Source organism: Schistocerca piceifrons, chromosome 4 (genome assembly GCF_021461385.2).
Source record: "Schistocerca piceifrons isolate TAMUIC-IGC-003096 chromosome 4, iqSchPice1.1, whole genome shotgun sequence".
Taxonomy (NCBI): domain Eukaryota; kingdom Metazoa; phylum Arthropoda; class Insecta; order Orthoptera; family Acrididae; genus Schistocerca; species Schistocerca piceifrons.
In genome coordinates, this window is record NC_060141.1 from 436,377,711 (window position 1) to 436,386,035 (window position 8,325).

Consider the following 8,325-nt stretch of genomic DNA (forward strand, 5'->3'; position numbering starts at 1 on the left):
TGCGCCGAGCTTAGCTCCAAAGAACACGGCCTTGGCTTTCCTTGTGTGTCTGCCCCTTTCCATCCACCTTTATCCCCACCTTTTTCCTTTGTAACGTAACATAAAATTTTTGGAAATAACTTTTTCTCTTACCCTATTATTAATGTTATGTCTCTCTGATGGCTCGAAAGGTAGGCTTAGATATCGAAAGACAGTTCAGGTTGTTTTGGACAATTTGTTGCACACTTGCGCAAAATAAGGCAGTACCGTTAAGAAGTCATAGGAAGGATACACAAGAAATCAATTAAGAATCTGACCAGTACTCCCATTAATCACCGCAGCACAGGGCCTGAGATGGAGGAGAAACAAATTATTTCATACGACAGGTGGGTGAGAATTTCTCGACTCTGCTGTAAGAGATATAGATAAAATAAAATATTCTCTTTCATGTCGACCCACGTTTTCATTTTTTATGGAGGTGGATTCTTTGCCTGTTGTGCGATTTTTGAAGATATAAAAAATACTCTATGACTGCTATCTTCTCTTCAGTGTGTTCAAAAAAAGGTTTACGGTCAAAAATCGGTTTGAAGCTAGAGGTTGCAAATCGAACGAGTTCGACGAAAGTTCTACAGCTGATGCGTTGTCCTTATGGAAAACTATTTTGTTTTCCATTGATAACTAGCCTCACTATCACATTTTTGGTCCGATGGGTCCAGAAATCTACCGAATTATTCACTAGATAGGCAAAGCAATCAATAAACATTCCGTTTGGTCCCCCAGAAAATCGATGGGCATAAACGCTGCAGCAAATCAAATCGATTCGCCTGTTGTGATGCTGGTCCACAGATTTTCAAATAATGCTTTGATGATTGTTTCGTTACTGCCGAGAAATAGCAGACCCACGTTTCATCTACAGAAACACATCGGCGCACTAAATTAGTAGCGTTCTTTCAACAGGTCCAAATATTCTTCATTAAATTTAAAATCAGCCATGAGCACTTTTTCACAGTATACAAAAAAACTTAATGTTGTCATTTATGCCCATATTTCATTTTTCACCTACCTTTCTCTTACAATTTTTAATTGATCATGTTTTCTTTTTTAAAAAAAAGTAGAAGAGGAAGCACTTGCGTTTGTAAAATATTTCGATTTGCAACCAACAGAGAAATCATTGCACCTCACGAATGTCTGTGTGTAGATACAGTAATTTGCAGCTTTAGCACAGCGGAGTGCAAGACAGAGCAGTACTGCAACACGTTATCCAAATTTACGCAGAACAGAGGTAAGGACTAAATATTTTCATGTTTTTTTTATTCAACCAGGGCCAAATTACGTCATTAAGTGACAGTTAGATTTTCTGTATTGTGTATCACTTGTAGTTCTGGGATCTGTGATAAGTTTTGCAAAACTAATTATCGTAGCTTTTGTATCAAATTTCATTATTTAGGTAGTTTATACTGTTAAAAATTCTTGTAGTCAGATTGCTTTTACAGTTTGGAAGACTTCCCTTTACATTACGACAGTTAATTACAATTACAATGCAGCTTTGCGTTCACATTAAGACTGTTCATTTATTATTACAACTCAGTTCTTATAATCGGAAACAGTACTTCAGTCGTATTTTTATTATTTAAAGATAACTTACACAATGATACTTTAACTACGTTACAGATTTACATCACCAAGACATGTCCATTTCTGCGCAGTACGCGACACGTAAAATTCCAAATCTTAAAATAAGGCAAATTAAGCTCCAATATCTTTATCACACTTCCAGCAGTGAGCCCACTACTGTATAACGTGTTAGACAAGCCCAGGAGAACTACAGTCCAGTGACGCAAACGTGGCAGTACTATACTCCGTTCATCATAAGAATAAACTTCATGTACACATTACACTATATATTCTTCCGCGTTTGCTGCAACTTCATTGGATTTCGTTCCACTAGGAGCAAAAGCCAATCTGCCTGGAGCACAGTCAAGAACGATAATGAGGATATCTTTCATGGCCGGCCGGTGTGGCCGTGCGGTTCTGGGCGCTTCAGTCTGGAACCGCGTGACCGCTACGGTCGCAGGTTCGAATCCTGCATGGATGTGTGTGATGTCCTTAGGTTAGTTAGGTTTAAGTAGTTCTAAGTTCTAGGGGACTGATGACCACAGATGTTAAGTGCCATAGTGCTCAGAGCCATTTGAACCATACCTTTCATGCTGTGCGTTAAGCGTACATCGACTCGGCGATGGACAAGAGCCTTACCGGCGCATTTAACTTGGAAAGCACTGGCCAGCCGCATGGTCGAGCTAACCTGCAGTGATATGAACAGTTGTAGTGAAGGCGTAAAAAGAGACGAGCGGAGAGCAATACAGGCTTGAATGTCATTTAATTTTTTAACAGAAGGAAGTAATGTTAAAACTCAGGTGATACGCTTCTTAGGTGATCTGAAGGCAAACATGCTCTTGATCTTAGCTAACATAATACTGCAATTAAAAACGAGAGTGATGAAAATTCCTGACTTTAACAAGGGTAATTTTTCTGCAGGAGCAATGTGCGGCGTAAAAGCGTACTGCTGGGATTTCACCATGAAGTTAAATACTAAAGCCAGTGAAGGTATTAAAGTCAGTCGTATGGTGATCTCAACTTCTTTCATATCGGACTCAGAGGAAAGTTGCACATTTCAGTACCACTAAGCTGACACAGGGGCGATCAGCAGCAGAATCCGAAGCCACCAAAAAGTCCACATTTCCTCCTTCTCCTCCTCCTCCTCCTCCTCCTCTTCCTCTTTTATAACATGCTGTTATGCATTTCGCCATCGTTCGGTAGTGACGAGTCATAAAGAATCATGCATTAGTTCCAGTAAGTTTAGCAGCTTAAATGTCTTGTTAATTCTCGTGACGAATCCCGTAACTTGGTTCCAGATCAATTTCATTGTGTTCAGACAGCAGTGGTAAGGTGACAACTGTAAAAATCCAGCATTTGAACAGTGTTCTCGACGCCGTGGAAATTGTTTTCCGTGTTTCTACGACGTTTATCACTCAGGCTCGTGTGAGACCACATCTGTCCTATAAAATGGTGGGCATATTCAAACAAAGGGTATTTGATTTTTCATTTTTATCAAAAAAAATTAACTGTGTCATGGTTTCTTAACTTCAAAATCTGTAACAATAATTTACAACATATCGATAATTACGAATGTATATTTGCAATGAAAACCAGAATTCCACGTGTGGTATGTAATGAAACCAGAAGACGTGCATTTTCTTGAAAAAATGATGTTAAGTATGAATTAATTACCGCAATTTGATAAATTTTATATTTAAATTATTTAGGTATTCAAACGGAACAAAAAAATATTGTTGATCATAACGGGTTTCCAGCCACCGCCCACTACCCCGCCCGATAATCAAGCAACAACTCTACCGATTACGCCAAGATTACAATTACACCTTACTCTCTTATATTTATTACATTATGTCTGTCAATAAACGTCAAACTCATTTTTCTCTGTAATGTTGTGAGAAACATTGAGAACAATTTGTTTCTAGCCGTTAACGGTGTTCTGGGTACGTGTTTCACTACGAAGTAGGAAGCAGTGTCTCCATTTTCGTGTTTCATACGAACAGTAAGACAATCAGAGCACAAGTAGCGCTTACTGAGACTGTGACTGTACACGATTTAAGAAAAACATTGATGGCTGTTAATACATCAGAATGTCTTTATTGTTTTTGTTGTGGCCTTCAGTCCAGAGTCTACTCGTTTAATGCAGCTCTCCATGCTACTCTATCCTGTGCAAGCTTCTTCATCTTTCACTACCTACTGCAACCTACATCCTTCTGAATCTGTTTAGCGTATTCATCTCTTGATCTCCCTCTAAGATTTTTACCCTCCAATACTGCCCTGCGATACTAAATTGGTGATCCCTTGATGCCTCAGAATATGCCCTACCAACCGATCCCTTCTTCTAGTCAAGTTGTGCCACAAATTTCTCTTTTCTCCAATTCCATTCAATACCTCATCATTAGTTATGTGATATACCCATCTAATCTTCGGCATTCTTCAGTAGCATCACATTTCGAAAGCTTCTATTCTCTTCTTGTCGAAACTATTTATCGTCAACGATTCACTTCCCAGAATGTCTTAAGGTTTCATTTACAGTGACATAGTAACAAATGGAAACATCCGATTACATCCGTCTACATTGACCCCTAACGTAAGGGTGTTGTGGTGTGTGATGTCATTTTGGCGCGGAGTTTGAGTTAGTTGTGTTTGTAGAACTCGTTATTTTTTATGGTGTCCTCTAGTGGTGTGTATGTATGTTTTGAGTGTAGCCTAATGTCTTGTACTGGGATCATTTGAACCTTGGTGTTAGATGTGTGAAGTTGTTGACAGTGTTTGTAGTTCCGAACGTAAAGTTTGGAAGTTTCTTCAGTAAGTTATCAATTAATTTGTTTTTATTTACGTGTTTGGCGTTTTCGTTAAGTGTTAATTGTTTGGTGCTTTTGGTGCTGTAAGACGTTTGATTTATTTTGTGGTTTCTGTTGTTAGGTATGGTTATAACGATGAAATATAACAGTGCTATGTCACTGTCGGAAATGGGGAAGGACATGTTGTCCGTTATTAAATTCATCCAGTTACTTCGAATGATCGCTGGGATTGTGAAGTTTAGTATTTGTAATTGTAATTGTTTTTTTTGGGGGGGTCTATTCTTCTCGAGTTGTGATGTTTTGTGTATTTATGGTGTGTTGAATGTGTTTTAATTTATTTAAGGATTTTGGTTTTTGAGTTGTTGTGGTTTTGCTTTTATTTTTCGTAGTAGGTGTTGGTTTTTTGGTATCAACAGTTGTAGTCGATCTATATAGGTCAGGGGAAGTGAATGATTCTCGTTTTCGTAGTTTTAGTTATAGGTGTTGGTGTTTTGATAGCGTCAGCTTTGGTTGATTTATATATGTCAAGAGAAGTGTCAGATTCCTGTAGATTTTGTTGGTGTAGCGGAATGTTGTAATTTTTTCGTTATTTTGTGTGTTTTCGGTTCATAGAGTGATATTCTTGTTTTTTTTTTTTTTTTTTTTTTTTTTTTTTGCTGTTATGTTCAGCTCGTCTCCACCCTGAAACCCCCAGTTTCCGGCGCCCATCCCGTTAGTTTGATTGTATTTTTGGAGGGAGATTTTATTGTCTTACTTATATGTATTTTCGAGTTTGTTGCCGTGTGTATGTAGTGACGTCATAGGCGCCATATTGGAGACGCTTAGAATAGCCATTTCCGCCGTATTGATGACGTCAAAGGTCAAAGAAAACGAGTGGAATCGGACACTTCTGTAATTCCAAACATCGAATACATAAGTTGGACCTACTTCCAAGAGCGGAACAACACAAGAGTTCCGGAGCTACGGCTGCTGGCCAGTCATCGCGTTTGTGTTTGTTTGTATTAGGTTTATACTTATGATGAACGGAATATAGAACACACCAAGAATTCCATTAATTTCACCGCAAATAAATACACGAATTTAAAGCAAATAGCTCACATGGAAGCTTAACCATGTCACATTGTGCATAACCGGAGCCAAAGCAGGTAAAGGCAGTTTATTAAAATACAATCTTAGACCAGCCCTCAGTTAGCTGGCAATACACATTCAGCAGGAAGTAATTACAATGCTTGCCTCTAGAGTTCAGGACAGTTATACTTTCTCTTTCAGAGGATCGGCTTCGTTCTCCTAAACTATGACTTTAACAGACAAACGGAAAATCAGTTCTGCCCGTCGGCCAACGTGCAATGAAAGTACGGCACGACTACCAGGATAGTCGCCACTCTATTTTGCTGCCAGGCCCCACAGCCCGTGGAGCTGACACCACGCCATACGGAGCGGAGCCGAACCAAAAATACGGGAACAGCTACGGCTCACCCACCCAGCTGGTGTCTGTTCTTAGTGTGTGAGATACGGTCCGTTGCTTAAGTCGTGTCACACATGCGGTCCGGAACGTGCTGGGGCAGCCAGCTCAGTGGTGAATGACTGCGTCCCGATAGTCGCTGGCGTATGGCGCAGCGGCATGGACACAGCGATGGCGAAGGAAGGCTGACGTGCAGGGGATACGACCGGCCGTCACCTGGGCTCCAGTACAGCTTGCTAACAGGGTTGGCCTTTTATGGCCAGCTGCACCATGGCACTAAGCCCGGAAAGTGGACTTAGTGCAGGAAGCTGATACCGCGATGGAGGCCCGAACTCAGGTCCGCTGTTTGCAGCTCCCTGTCGTCTCCTCATCAGGTGTAGCCGCCAAGTCCTGGTAGAATTCTGAACTATGCTATTTAGACAAGTTACTAGCGTATCTGTTGTACCAATGTGCCGCATCTAGTCACATATATGGCAACACCATTGAAACCCTATGGTGGATAAATCACCTTCCCTGCACTGCGAGATCGTTCATTACGCTGCGCTGACACGTTTCGCTGTGCGAGCTTGGTCCGTCTTACAATAATTCAGCAGCTCTGTCGCTATAACTGGAACGATAACACCCTGTGTTCACCAGCAGCCAGCTCCACCTCATATTCCCATAGATTAGCCAATAAAATGGTAACAGCGCTACAAGAAATTTCCTCTCTGTTATGAACTACATAAGGAAATAACAACTTCAGGAAATCTGACATAAAGAAAAGGTGGAGAGGGGCATAGAAGAATGGACTGAATGGTGATTTGGTTTAAAGTTCCAGGTAACTCACTATAAAGCCATTCATTCTGGTGGGTCTAAATTCAAGAGATATCGAAATCAGAATGCGTACGAAATGAAGTTGCTTTTTTTTTTTTTTTTTTGAGTCATTACTCTTCTGACCGGTTTGATCCGACCAGCCCCGAATTCCTCTCCTGTCCTAACATCTTCATCTTAGCGTAGCACTTGCCACATACGTCCTCAATTATTTTCTGGATGTGTTCCACTACAGTTTTTACTCTCTATAGCTCCCTCTAGTGCCGTGGAAGTTATTACCTGATGCATTAACAAATGTCCTGCCACCCTGTCCCTTCTTCTTGTCAGTGTTTTCCATATGTTGCTTTCTTCGCCGATTCTGCGGAAAAACTGATCATTCTTTACCTTATCAGTCTACTAATTTTCAACAGTCTCCCGCAGCACCACATCCCAGAGGCTTCGATTCTCTTCTGTTTTCCCACAGTCCATGTCTCTCTACTATACAATGCTGCGCTCCTAAAGTACATCTCAGAAATTTCTTCCTCAAATTTAGACATATGTTTGATACTAGCAGAATCTCTTGGCCAGGCGTGTCCTTTCTTCCAGAGCTTGTCTACTTTTTTTGCCCTCCTTGTTCCGTCCGCCATGAGTTACTTTGATGCCTGAGGTATTAGAATTCCTTAACTTCGTCTACTTCGTAATTCCCAATCTTGATAAGTTTCTGCCTATTCTCATTTCTGCTACTCCTCATTACTTTCGTCTTTCTTCTAGTTACTCTCAGTACATAATCTGTACGCAATGTACTGTTCATTTCGTCCAACACATCCTGTAATTCTTCTTCACTTTAAACGAGGGTACCAGTGTCATCAGTGAATGTTATAACTGATATCATTTTGTCTTGGATTTCAATTCCACTCCTCAACCTTTCTTTCATTTCCAACTTATTATGGCTTCTTTTCTCTTGAATTTTAATTCCACTCCTCCATCTTTCTTTCATTTCCCTCTTGCTTCTTCGATGTATAGATTGAACAGTAGGAGAGAAACTTCCTGGCAGATTAAAACCGTGTGCCGGACCGAGACTCGAACTCGGGACCTTTGCCTTTTGCGGGCAAGCGCTCTACCGACTGAGCTACCCAAGCACTTGGGTAGCTCAATTGGTAGAGCGCTTTCCCGTGAAAGGCAAAGGTCCCGAGTTCGAGTGTCGGTTCGGCACATGGTTTTAATCTGCCAGGAAGTTTCATATCAGCGCACACTCCGCTGTAGAGTGAAAATTTCATTCTAGTAGGAGAGAAAGTACACCCCCTGTCTTACACCCTTTTTAATCCGAGCACTTCCTTCTTGGCCTTCCAGACTTATTGTTCCTTCTTGGTTCTTTCCCTATACCTCGCCTCTATTTTTCTCAGAATTTATAACATCTTGCACCATTTAATATTGTCGAACGCTTTCTCCAGGTCGAGAAATCTAATGAACTTCTCTTGATATTTCTCCAGTCTTGCTTCCATTAATAACCGCAACGTGAGGATTGCCTCTGTGGTGCCTTTACCTTTCCTAAAACCAAACTAATTGTCATCCAACAGATCCTAAATCTTTTTTCCAATCTTCTGTAAATTATTCTTGTCAATAACTGTTAAGTTGATTGTGCGACAATTCTCGCACTTGTTACCTCTTGCTACCTTC

The 8,325-nt window shown here is 40.7% G+C and overlaps 1 non-coding gene across 1 annotated transcript; it reads right to left on the minus strand.

Moving 5' to 3' along the window:
* Positions 1 to 7,713: 7,713 nt before the first annotated feature.
* Positions 7,714 to 7,788, minus strand: Trnal-caa. Its single transcript has one exon. It is a non-coding gene; the product is annotated as a tRNA-Leu (tRNA).
* Positions 7,789 to 8,325: the final 537 nt, after the last annotated feature.